The sequence below is a fragment of the Scyliorhinus canicula genome, chromosome 5 (assembly GCF_902713615.1).
Source record: "Scyliorhinus canicula chromosome 5, sScyCan1.1, whole genome shotgun sequence".
Lineage (NCBI taxonomy): Eukaryota > Metazoa > Chordata > Chondrichthyes > Carcharhiniformes > Scyliorhinidae > Scyliorhinus > Scyliorhinus canicula.
In genome coordinates, this window is record NC_052150.1 from 159,756,709 (window position 1) to 159,770,590 (window position 13,882).

Sequence of the window (13,882 nt, forward strand, 5' to 3'; positions counted from 1 at the left end):
CGACTCTCCTGCTAATCTTGCTATTGTAACTCAGTCGAACTAACCAGTCTGCTCTAAGCCATGTGGTGGGTGTGATGATTCTGATCAAACCTGATGTACTCTCTAGATGTCTATCTGTGGAAAGAGACAGAGCATGTGTGCCCTTGTCCTTTTATATGGGCTGTGTAATGCCCCCTTGTGGTAATGCCACCTCTGGGTGTTTTGACTGCTCATTGGTTGTGTCCTATTCGAAGTGTTCATTAGCTGCATGTTTGCATATCATAACATCTCTGATGCTCCCTCTAGTGGTTACTTAGTTGTAGTGTTTTTACATTAACCCCTTGTGTATTTACAGTGATGCATATCACCACAGTCGCCACATTCCTGCGGGTACACTCAGGGAGAATTCAGAATGTCCAAATTACCTAACATCACGTCTTTTGGAACTTGTGGAAGGAAACTGGAGCACCTGGAGGAAACCATGCACAAACGGAGAACATGCAGACTCCACAAAGACAGTGACCTAAGCCAGGAATTGAACCTTGTACCCTGGAGCTGTGAATCAACAGTGCTACCCACTGTGCTATCATGCCGCCCACTAATTCTCCCTCAGTGTACCTGAACAGGTGCCGGAATGTGGCGACTAGGGGATTTTCACAGTAACTTCATTGCAGTGATAATGTAAGCCTACTTGTGACAATAATAAAGATTATTATTAACTTTAAAGTGTACCACTGTTGGGATGGAGGAAGTGCAGCTGTCAATTTGCACAGCAAGCAGCCAACAAACAGCAATGCAATAATTACCATGTGATTTATTTTGGTGATGTTGGCTTATAGTAATTACTAGTTAGGACAGGAGTAGTGGGGGTTGTGGGTGGGTTGGGGGGGGGGGGGGGGGTGGGGGGGGTGGGTGGGGGGTTACATACTTCCCAACCCTTCTTTTAAATAGTGCCAAGAGATCATTTACTTCCATCTGAGACAGCAGACAGGACTTTGCTTCAATGGTTCATCTAAAACCTCTGTGCAGTGCTCACCCATACACTTCATTGTGAGGTATTATTAACATGACTTCTCCCTCCCAAAGAGGCAGTTATCAGATGCAAGGCCTTCCATTGGCACATTTGTTTTCTCAATAAAGAATTCTAGCAACCTGTGCTTCATTCATTAGGTATTGCGCCAAGAATAGAATGTAATAATTTCAGGCCTTAGAAAGCTAACTAGTAGTAAAACTTGGAAACAATACTAGTCCAACTTTAACATTTTAGTAACTCGAGGAAGCAGACAAAAAAATGAACATTAATTTATTTGAACTATGTACAAAGTTCTGTGTAAAGCAGCATTCTACTCCCAATACAATCCTTGCCGGGAGGACTAGTCTGTGGAGGGCGTGCTTTGGGCCAGCTTTTATACCAGTACGAGTCCCAGGTGGGTGGCCTCTGCCCCTACCTGTGAAGCTCGTACTCCATGGGTCCCAGAGAAAGATCAGTAATGGTCCTTCTGGTCCTTGTGAGGGTGCTTGTAGGGGTTACGACAAACATCATGACCCCAAATTTGTGTAACTGGGTTCACTGGTACTTGGTGCAGGGCCTGGACAGAGCATTTGCACATTCACGATCACTGGTAATTTTGGCAATTGTGCAAAGATCCAGAACAGGACTGTGGTTTGAACCTCCATGAGACCTAGCTGAAATTTATCATTTTTTTTTCAAGGAAGTGTGATAACCTACATGTGTCTTATTGGGTAGGGATAATCCACTACCCTGTGGAGCTTGCAGATAAGGGGGCGGGGACCCTTAACTAAGGCAACGTGCCTTTGTATAAATAGAGTCGCCAGTCAGGCACCGACTAGAGAAGACACAGTAGGGAACTACTGGAGCTGTATGTAATAGTTAACGTGTTAAAAAAAAAGTTTGTTTTTCTCTACAACTCATTCTGGACTCCTTTTGTTGCCCCTTACAGAACTGGCGATGAGGATCAAGACTGGTTCGCTATCCATGCTGCTGAGTTACCTTCCATATCTCTTGGATACAGTTTGGAAATGTGTTTTTTCATCATGCCTCTTTTCAGACATTTGGACATCTGCCAAACTGGAAGATATTGGAATCAGTACACACAGAGTCTGTGGTACTTTTTCAGGGCCAATAATATCGTGGGGAATGAATGCCAGGTAATCATTTTGCTTACAGCCTGTCAAGAAACCGTCTCACCTTCGAGTCCCCCTCCGGGGGCTCGGAGGTGCACAGCTCCTGGTGAAAGGTCACAAAGGCCTCATTGAACGTATCTGGTGCTCTAACTTGCTTGCCGTTCCTGTCCTTCACCTGTGCTATCTTCCTCGGGCTGTCTACTTTCTCAGCTGGTGAGCAAGCAGGCGGATGGCTCGCTCTCCGTGTTCATAAAACGTCCCCCGTGTCTGGCGGAGTTGGTAGACTGCTTTCCTAGTGGAGAGCACGTCAAATTCTAATTGCAGCTTTTCCCTCTCCGCCAGAAGTTCCATAATCGGGGCCGTGGAGTATTGCTGATCCAATATGGAGCCGATCAGCCATTGCCCAGCCAACCCTTCCTTCCTGTCCCTGCATGCCTTGTATGTTATTATTTCCCCATTTATCACCACCTTCAGTGCCTCCCAGAATGTGGAAGGTGAAACCTCCCCATTCTGATTGCAGGTTACATATCCATCGTTCGCTTGTGATATTCTTTCACAAAATGCCTTGTCAGCGAGGAGGGCTGTGTCCAGCCACCATGGGGGGGGGGGGGGGGGGGGGGGGGGGGGGGCGCTAGGCCAGGCCTGTCTCCAACCCCACATCCACGTAGTGTGCTGCATGGTCCTAAATTACGATTGTGGAATGTTATGTTCCTACTAATCCTGGAAGCACTGACTTACCCACTACAAAGAAGTCAATACGGGAATATACTTTGTGGACTTGGGAGAAGAAGGAGTACCCCTTAAGCCTGAGGTGTGTGAATCTCAAAGAGTCCATCCCCTCATCTGCTCCATATAAGCATTCAGTTCCCTTGCCATCGGTGATTGTTTTCCTGATTTGGGCTGGATTTGTCCGTCCTTGGATCATGTACAAAGTTGAAGTTTCCCTCATGATGAGTTGGTGGGAGTCTAGGTCGGAAATTTCTGCCATGGATTTTTTGATGAAGTCTGTGTTGTCCCAGTTAGGGGTGTATATATTCACCAGAACCACAGATTCCCCTTCCAGGACAACGTTGACCATTACGTACCATCCCCGTCGTCCTTGTACTGAAGCACACTTGGTATCTCTAACCTATGCAGCTCTTTCTTACCCTCAAGTTGGTCCTTCTCCCTCAGGTGTGTCTCCTGGAGGAAGACTATGTCGGCCCTCAGATATTATAGATGGGTGAAGACACTGGGGGCGGGATTCTCTAATCCCGCGGCAGAGTATTCATGCCGTCGTAAACACCGTCGCGTTTTGCGACGGCATGAAAGGGCCGCTCTGAGGACGGATACTGGCCCGCAAATGGGCCAGCACAGGTGCCACGAGACGCGCGGGGGGCGTGGTGCCAGACTGGCGTCGGATACGTGCGAAACCTCGATGACGTTGTGCCACGTCGCTTAAAGTACGCGAGCAGCGCACAGTCCCGAAACCCGCGAGATGGCCGCCATCCGCTGTGCCGCCCCGAGGTTCAGGGACCACGACCGCGATACGCTGCCGGACGCGATTGAGCACAGGAAGGCGATCCTGTGCCCTAGACGGGGCCATCGCCACCCGGACAGCATAGTCCAGCGCACATGGAGGGAGGTGGGCAATGGCTGATCAGCAATGCTACCAGGGGCTGGTTTAGCTCACTGGGCTAAATTGCTGGCTTTTAAAGCAGACCAAGCAGGGCAATGCTACCAGGGGCTGGTTTAGCTCACTGGGCTAAATCGCTGGCTTTTAAAGCAGACCAAGCAGGCCAGCAGCATGGTTCGATTCCCGTACCAGCCTCCCCGGACAGGCGCCGGAATGTGGCGACTAGGGGCTTTTCACAGTAACTTCATTGAAGCCTACTCATGACAATAAGCGATTTTCATTTCATTTCAAGCGCAGTGGGGCACATCCCACGGACCGGTGAACAGTGCCGGAAAAGATGAACGACCTGATGAGGGCAGCCAGGGTGAGTGCACTGAGATGTGCCCCTGGCACCACCCAACCCCTACCACCCACACATGTGAAAGTAACCCCCCCAGGAGGAGGGCAAAATCCCACACCTGACACACATGGGCTGCATACACCCCCGAGAGCCGCTTTGGCCGGGTGCCCAATGCTCCCATGCCATCATCTAGCCAATAGCTGCGCGGCATGCGGCATGCATGCTTTCGCACCCCCCAGGATAAGACCGCCCACAACCATAGTGAGCGTGAGAGAACCGGAGGGGGTCTACCTGTACTGCACCTCCTTACAGTCCACGAGCAGAGGGCACTGGACCTTGTTGGTGGAGCCGAGGACCGGGAGGTTGCCCCTTGCCAGATCGGAGGCGCACCAGCATGTGAGACTCCCCTGCTTGGCTCTACCTACTCACACCAAACCCCCCCCCCCCTCCACCCTCACCCCATTCCCCCCCACCACTCCACCCCAAAACCCCCCCACCACCTCTCCATTCCATGGCCCAGTCTCAGCAGGCCATCGCTGAGAGCATCGCCGGTCTGGCCCAGATGCTAGATGGTGTCGCACAAGCCCAGAGGGAGGTGGCACAGTCCCAGACTGGGATGGCCCATGCCCTGAGCTCCATCGCTGTTAACATTCAGACCCTGGTCGATACCACAGCGGGCCTCCAGCATTGGCAGCCAGGTGTCAGCGATGCCTCAAGGCTCGTCTCCGATCGCACCCCCATCCCATAGAGAGGCCCGGGGGCCACCGGGCACCCCGATGGAAGAGGAGGTACTGGGGCCCGTTCTGGTAACTCCTACAAGGGAGGTCCCGGAACACCGCAGATCCTCGGACTCCCCCATTCTGTCTCTGGTGCATCTGGTGGGCAGCGGGCAGAACAGGGTGGCACCACACCATCCAGCAGGCCCGCGGAGCAGCCTGGCCTATCCAACCTGGGTCGCCCCAGGAAATGCAAGCCAACGGGGAGTCAAGTCGCAGGCAGGAGCCTCAGCAGTCCACCTGCACTCCCGCTGTACCGTCTGGGGAAACACCGAGACGTAGTGGCAGGGCCCATAAGGTCAAAGGTTTGACACCTAGTAAGTTGGCACGGATGCAGGGCACAGTTTAGTTATAGGGGCTAGAGCACGGGTATGTTACCGTTCCAATTAAATTCACTGTTACACCAATGCAAGATGCCTCTGTGGTATGTCCAGTGCTTGCGGGGTCTTGTAGGGGACTGAGTGCCACTGTGGTCGAAGGACGATGGAACATTGAGCCCAGCTCAATGGGAATAGTGAGGGACTTTAGAGGGGTTTCACAGGACGGTGCAACATCGTGGGCCGAAGGGCCTGTACTGCGCTGTAATGTTCTATGTTCAGCTGGGTGTAAATCTCTCCCCCCCCCCCCCCCCACGGGTGTCCACGGAACACCGCCGCCAGCTACTCAATATGGCCATGTGATGGAGGTCCAGAACACTACAAGAACCACCCTGGTGGAGGGTGTAGCTGTGGCCATGAGTCAGACATTGTCTAACGATTTGGAGCTCACAGCTCATCGCAGGGCGGGTTGTCATCATTCCCCATGGCATTGATCACACCCGCTTCCACAAGCAATGGTGTGAGACCAGCCCGTTGTGCCACAACGGAGGGCTGTTGTGCATGTGGCGGTGTGGGACCAAAGGTTGGTGGATAGTGTGGGAGGTGTGTCTCATGGGTGTTGTGGGAGGTGGGGGTGCTGGGTGGTGAGGTGGGGCGGTACGAGACCCTACCCCCCCTCTTGGTTAAACGTGCGGCGATCAATACCTCGCGTGCTCGCTGGCCAAGCCGGTGGCGTCGTGCAGCCTCCCATCCATATCCAGCCCCCATGTCGCATCTATTACCCGCTTTGTCCCCATCCTCCTCATCTGGCTCTCCCTCAGCCTCCTCCTCCTCCAGTACATCGCCTCTCTGCTAGGCTGTATTGTGGAGGAAGCAGCAGACCACAACAATTAGGCTGACCCTCTCTGAATGGTGCTGGTGGGCCCCTCCAGAGCAGTCCAGGCACCTGAAGTGCACCTTCAACAGGCCAAAGCACCCCTCGATCACAGCCCTGGTTGCTGCATGGGCCTCATTGTATCGGGTCTCCGCGTCGGTCTCTGGCCTCCGTATAGGCGTCATCAGCCATGACCGCAACATGGAACCCTTGTCACCCAGCAACCAGCCCCTCAGCTGTGTGGGGGGAGGGGGGGGTGTCCCTTGAACATGGCGGGGATGAACGATTGTGCTAGGATAAAAGCGTCATGTACACTGCCCAGGTAACTGGGCGTAGACGTGCATGATCTTCATGTGGTGGTCACAGACCACCTGAATGCTCATGGAGTAGGACCCCCTCCTGTTCATGAACACATCACTGTTCTCTGCTGGTGGCCGCATGGTGACGTGCACCCTATCGATTTCCCCTGTACCATGGGTATCCAGGCCACGGCTGGGGTCCACAGGGAACTCAATCTACTGGCCTGCGATGGCATACAGGGCATCATTCACTGCCTGGATGCACCTGTGCACCAATGGCTTGGAGATGCCAGGCAGGTCCCCATTCGGCGACTGGAATGACCCCGTGGCATAAAGGCATAAAGGTTCAGGGCCACTATCACCTTGACGGCCACCGGGATAGCATGCCCTCCCCCAGTGCCACGCGGTGCCAGGTGTGCCATCAGGTGGCAGATACAGGCGATGGTTTCCCGACTCATTCGGAGTCTCCTCCTGCATGCCTTGTCCGGCAGGTCCTTCAAGGAAAAGCGGCGACGGTAAACACAAGGCCTCATCGGGCGCCTTGGCACCACCTCCTCCTCCTCCTCCTGCTCCTGCTCCTCATCCACATCGGTATCCTCATCCTGTGCCTCCCCCTCATTGTTGTGGTCATCGTCAGCCTCCGCCTCCTCCTGCGCCCGTCAGGCAGGCGGCCCTGCAGCCCGAGCAGGTGTCACCTGGTCATCTGCAGCCATCCCTCTGCTGCAGCCGCTGCTGCTGCAGCCTCTCTGAGCCGCCTGCGCCGATGCTGCCACAAGGCTGCATGCAGGGCAGCGGCTCCAGCCACGGCGGCCAACATCGCTGGCTGGTGCCCAAACATTATAATCTGCAGAGGGTGGGGGGTATAAAACATGTTTAGGGATGGCGCATGGCCCCATCTACAGCCAGGTGCCATGGGCTACATGTCTGCCCCAGTTGGCTGGTTGCGCCACAGCCACGCATGCACCCAGACCCCTGCCCAAACCCTCCTGCTCCGCCGGTGCTCCGCCCACTATTGCCCATCCCTCCTGATAGCGCCATCATTCGATGGCTATGCCCTCACCGGGGGGCTGCCATGGGTGCGGCCCAGGACCTACCCGCCGGTGGGTGCTGCCGGCTGGGAGGTTCAGCCCCTGCGGGGTCAGGCACCCATGGGCATGGGCGGGAGCCTTACGGGCAGCCAGGGCCCGGGGTCGGTGCCCATCAGTCTGTCTGCCGTATGGCGGCCATGGCTTTTGCACTGGCATGGTGGGCCGTTCCAGGCCAGCTGGCATGTCATCCCCATGCCCCCCCCCCACCAACATGGAGGACCTCGCCCATTCTGGATCAACTCATTTGTGTCCTCTGGTGTGTTAAAATAATATTCTTTGTTGCCATAGGTTATCCAGAGTCTCACTGGGTACAACATTCCAAAACGTGCCTTACTTCTGAATAAAGCCACCTTGGCCCTATTGGCCAGGTCAGTCCCAATGTCTTAGTAGATGCAGATCGTATGTCCCTCCAATCTACACGACTGAATGCTCCCTCCGCAGAGATATTAGGATAATTGAGAATCCCCATTATCACGATTCTAAAGTTCTTCACCTTTTTACAATCTGCTTGCAAATTTGCTGCTCTATTCTCTTCCCATGTTTTGGTGTCTGTAGTATATACCCAGCAGGGTAAGTGTTCCTTAATTATAACCAAATAGCTTCTGTCCTTGAACCTGAAGTACATCATCTGTATAAAGTGAGTTTAGCCCAAGGCTTTTGCAGGGAAATGAAGGTTGGACAAAACATCTGAGCGAAGCTAAGTGAGCAGTTTTCTCTACTAAAACCGGTGGCCCGTGGCTTCCCACCGTTATCTGGAAGTTACAGGCCATTATGCTTCGCATCAAAACAGGGTGATAGAGATGCATTCAAGCCTGAAGGGAAACATCAATAAACAATCCACCAAGCAGCTGTCTCTGGAGTAATAAAACTGTCAATCATTGGCTAATATAATGCATTGCTGTGGGAAATTGAATGGAACATTGGCATTCCAAAGGCTGTCCATGGAGTTCATAGAATCGTAGAATTTACAGTGCAGAAGGAGACCATGCGGCCCTTCGAGTCTGCACCGGCCCTTGGAAAGAGCATCCTACATGAGCCCATGCCTCCACCCTATCCTCGTAACCCAGTAGCCCCACCTAACCTTTTGGACACAATGGGGCAATTTGGACACTGAGGGACTGTGGGAGGAAACCGGAGCACCCGGAGGAAACCTACCCAGACACGGGGAGGAATTTCAAACTCCATACAGACAGTCACCCAAGGCCGGAATTGAACTTGGGGCCCCGGAGCTGTGAGACAGCAATGCTAACCACTGTGCCACTGTGCCGCCCACAAGTCTGATGGGGTAGTTTCTATTGGGGGTTTCTGTTGGGGGTTTGATGAATGCTGGGGGTCGGTCAGGCAGGGGGCAGGATTTGCATTGTATGAGGAACGGGGCCTTCCGATGGTCTTTGGGGAGCACCTCAGTTACTCACTGATCCCTTGAAAATATATGCACTAATCCACACCTGCGAGAATCCCGGCTGAGAGGCCGTAGCATCACGAGGGCCTGGGGAATAAGGCTTCCAGACCGTTACTTGGATGTAAATGGGTGCAAATGACCATTTAGAACATAGAACATAGAACAGTACAGCACAGAACAGGCCCTTCGGCCCTTGATCTTGTGCCGAGCAATGATCACCCTACTCAAACCCACATATCCACCCTATACCCGTAAGCCAACAACCCCCCCCCCCCCTTAACCTTACCTTTTAGGACACTACGGGCAATTTAGCATGGCCAATCCACCTAACCCGCACATCTTTGGACTGTGGGAGGAAACCGGAGCACCCGGAGGAAACCCACGCACACACGGGGAGGACGTGCAGACTCCGCACAGACAGTGACCCAGCCGGGAATCGAACCTGGGACCCTGGAGCTGTGAAGCATTTATGCTAACCACCATGCTACCGTGCTGCCCGGCTGCGAGGCCTGGACCATCGGAATGGGATTGGTGCCGATCCCATTTTTAGCCCGATGTTCGATTCTCATTTAATAGCAGGGTCGTTCTCAGCGCTGTTAACATAGGGAAAAACCTGGCTAAACGCACCTGACACGGGACTCTGTTTAATTTCCGTTAAATTGCCCCCTGGGTTGCAGGAGAAAGCGTAACATAATTCACTCCCGCCCCCTTGAGTTGCCTTCAAACTTTGACGTTGTACCTGTGACGCCGCTGAAAAGTCCTGGAAGAAGCAAATCCTTGCTCCCACTTGGAGCCTACCATGCCTTGCCATGCCCAAGACCTTCTGGCAATGTTTAAAATTGTGGAAGCAAATGATTATAGGCCTGGGACAAAGATTGACCTTTAGCCTTGCCGACAGGCACGGTGCACCTTTTCCAATTTGAAGCGCCGAGCCTTCAAATCCAGCTTAAGAAAACATGGCAGTCAGTTCTCAAAAAATGTCATAGGAGCCTTACCCTCCACTCCCTCAAGCAGACTGATGACTCGGATATTGTTTCTCTGACCTCTGTTCTCCAAATCTTCCAGGATTTCTGACATACCACATAATTGGTTTTCCAAGGATTGAATTTGAACTTCCACCGAGGAAGCAACATTTTTCGTCAAGCTACCAAGAATTAGTATTCTGCAACTCAATATAAGAGCATATAGGTTTTAAGTCGGAATGCCGAGCCTCTGATCAATAACACAGATAATGTTGGCAATCATCCTTTTCACTGCCTCGGAGAGCCTCGGAGAGCGCCGGGTTGAGAGACCTCACGAGGATCAGGTCGCCATATTGAAAGGGCGGCTCCACTGTCACTGAATCCACCTGCACCCCTTTATCACCAGATTTCTTGACATATTCTTATCAGTACTCATTCACAAGTCTTCTAGGACATAATATCAATGACTAATTCAAAGATTAGGCAGATGAGTGTTGGGTAATCAGGATTAATGACGGATTTTAAGTGAGTGCCGCCAGAGTCTGCAGTAAAGTCACTAATCCTGGGCGGGATTCTCTCAGCCCAGGCTGGGCCGGAGAATTGTTGGGACAGGCGCGAATCACGCGATGCCGCCCCGGTGCAGGTTTGCCGTTTCTACGGAGAGCAGAGAATCGGCGCCATTGGCGCCGGTGAGGTCGCCGTGGCATCGGAGGGCCCCACCCAGCGATTCTCGGGCCAGGATGGGCCGAGCGACCACGCAAACAAACCTGAGTGCCGCAGGCGCCATTCACACCTGGTCTTACCCGGCGGGACCTCGGCGTGGATGCATCCGGGGGCGGCCTGGTGGGGGAGGAGGGGGGTCCGACCCCGGGTGGGGCCTCCGCTGTGGCCTGGCCGGCAATTGGGGCCTACTGATCGGCTGGCCAGCCTCTCGGGCTGGGGGCCTCTTTTGTTCCACCCCCCCCTGTAGCCCGACGCCATGTTGCGTCGGGGCTGACGCGGAGAAGGGAGCGACTGCGCATGCGCGCATTGCCGCCGATCCCACTGCGCATGCGCGTATTGGCGCCGGTCCCACTGTGCATGCACAGACCCGTAGCGCCCATCTGACGCCGGGGATCGGCAGCTGGAGTGGCGTGGGTCACTCCAGTGCTGTGCTGGCCTTCTGTAGGGGTCTGAATTGCTGCTCCTGAGGGCATGTTGACACCATTGAGAAACGCGATGGCGTTTATGATGGCGTGAACACTTAGCCTCAGGATCAGAGAATCTCGCCCCCTGTGTCTGCATCATGTGATCCTCCCTATTAATTATTTTAATGATGTGTAGTAATATGATTTAACCCTAATCAATTTGTGGTCATGAGAAATTTACAGCAAATATAGAAAAACTCACCGCATCCTGTGGTATGGATTTATAATCTTCTGCAAAATATCTCTACTTAAATTAACATTGATTTCTTTTTAAATCCTGTGCAAACAAGGGTCTGAATTTTGTGGTTAGAAGTGATGGTGCTCACCACTGGGCCTCAAAGCAAAGTTTCCACAAAGATCCAGTGATCTCTGTGGCATGGATTTCACCATCCCAACATTAATTTAATTCTGCTGCCAACAAAAGAGGATCTCCAACATCTGGTGACAGTGATCTCGTCAGTTAGCCAATCACATTGAGGAATTCTCACAGACAGCAAATATGGATGTAAAAAAAGATTTCACTTTTTAATAATTTCCTCGAGAAGGAAGTAAAGATTGGGATTAAAATGGAAACTGAATTATCATCAACAAATTTTTTTATTTATTTAAAAGATACAAGGATTTTAGCATGATGGTGAAATGTGACATTTCACAAATATAATATTAGTTTTTCAGGGCCAGAGAGGTTGTTAAAATATAATCATGACTTAGTAAGCCTTTAAAAATTCAGTAAGAACTTATTTGACAAATCTTAACTTTTTCAAGGACTTTTGCAGTGAGTATTATCATATAAAAAAATTGAAGTTCATGTCACTTCCAATGATTTCTAAGATTTCCTTTTGCAAATACTTTGACTGCTGGTACGAGGAGCAGGAAATCATTAGAGTAGTTTCTTGGATTTTTGCATTTAACTGCACAATCCAGACCACAAAATTTGATGCCAGTAATGACAGCAAATGTTAGCTGTTTCGCAGTCAATACAACTGCAAGAGTGGGGCCAAGGTCTTTGGAAAGTCACTTTATTTCACAACTTACCTTTCATCCCTCTAACTTTCATTATCCTTCATCTGTGATTATATTATTGGATTCCTTTGATTCTATCCTTTTCATCCTTTTAAAGGAAAGTACATTTTATCAATTGTCCCAAAATCTAAATGTCAAAAAGAAAGACACCTACATCATTAGTGGGCCTGAATCACCTCATATTGATGTGGGTGGAGGGTTGGGTTGGGGATGGGGTTTGACATAACAGGATGTACTCTTTAAATTCTAAGAATAAGTGGAGGACAAAAAGTGAATGCTGATCATAAGGGCAAAAAAGAACACTGTCATTGATTTCTTCACATTTACCTCGTCCTCACTAATGTTTAAACATCTCAGCCATGTTTTTCTGATCTCCAGGCTCAGCCTCTCTGATATTCTCCTCATCAGCTCCCAACCTCCATCTCAGGCAAACGCAATCTCATTCATAATTTTACTGCCTGGATCCTATCCTGCACAACGGGGCTGTTTAACACAGGGCTAAATCGCTGGCTTTGAAAGCAGACCAAGTCAGGCCAGCAGCATGGTTCGATTCCCGTAACAGCCTCCCCGAACAGGCGCTGGAATGTGGCGACTAGGGGCTTTTAACAGTAACTTCATTGAAGGTTGAAGCCTACTCGTGACAATAAGCGATTTTCATTCATTTAATTTCATCTCCCATCCCGTATGACTCCTTTCCGAACCAACCTCCACCCATTGCTTTTACATTGATGCTATAAAATCTAAATTCTCATTGTTGTTTGCGTCTATGGTTTTTCCCCTTTAATCTCCTTTAATCCTACAACTCTGTGTACCAGCACACTCTTTCCTCCCTCCAAAGTTGGTGTGCTTTCCTTCACTGCTTCTCCCTACTTTTGGGTCAGGGTCTTCAACCTTTAGTCTCTGTGCTTTGGAACCATCATCTTATACTTCTCTGATTGACCACCTGTCTGCCTCAGTTCAAAGGATTCATCTGTGCCAAACTCACTTGTCTCAACTTCAGTTCCTCAATGAAATTGTCTTCCACTAGAGCTTGATATTGGTTCTGAACTCTAATAGTGCTGTTGGAATGTTTGACCATGTTAAAGATACTGCATAAATGCAAGTTGCTGCTTCTTTATTCTTTCATGGAATGTGGGTGTTGCTGGCAAGGCATGTGTCATGATATGCACTCATGCACATAATGAGATACAGACAGGCAGTGACAGACACCCAGTACAGCCAATAAACACACAGGACAGAACACAACTAATCACCAGACAGAACACTAGAGGGTGGTGTCCCACGATAAAACACACAAGGCATCAGCACTCTGCCTCTTTCCACTGGTGACAACTGTAGTGAAAGTCAGGGTGTATATATCAGTTAGCACCTTCTACACATGGCTCAGAGCTAGTCTGGTCTAGTTAGTTATAACAAGCACGCTTAGGTTAGTAGAGTGTCAAACCCACAGTGAACTATGTGCACTGATTAATAAGTCCAATAAAACGTATTGAACCAGCATCACAGTTTGTAGTCTACTCTCAAGTACAACTACATCCAGTTGCAGTCCGTGTTACCCCAGGATGAATAACACGACAGCATGGTCAATATTTGTTGTCCATGTTAAATTGCCCATGAACTGAATGGTTTGCTAGGCCATTGAAAACTGTCAGTGTTCACTATCATTAACCCTCTGAACCTGACTGTAACAACATTATCGAGCAGAAGCACAACCTTCCACAAGGTCAGCAGTAAAATCCAGGCCCCTTATAAAATAAGTATGAAATCATGTGCAGTTCTGACCATTTGATTTGTTTCAGAGTTGACATTCATTTGGAACACTCCACATTTGAAAAACAGGGACATTATAACATTTGTCCTTTTGAGCACACCACA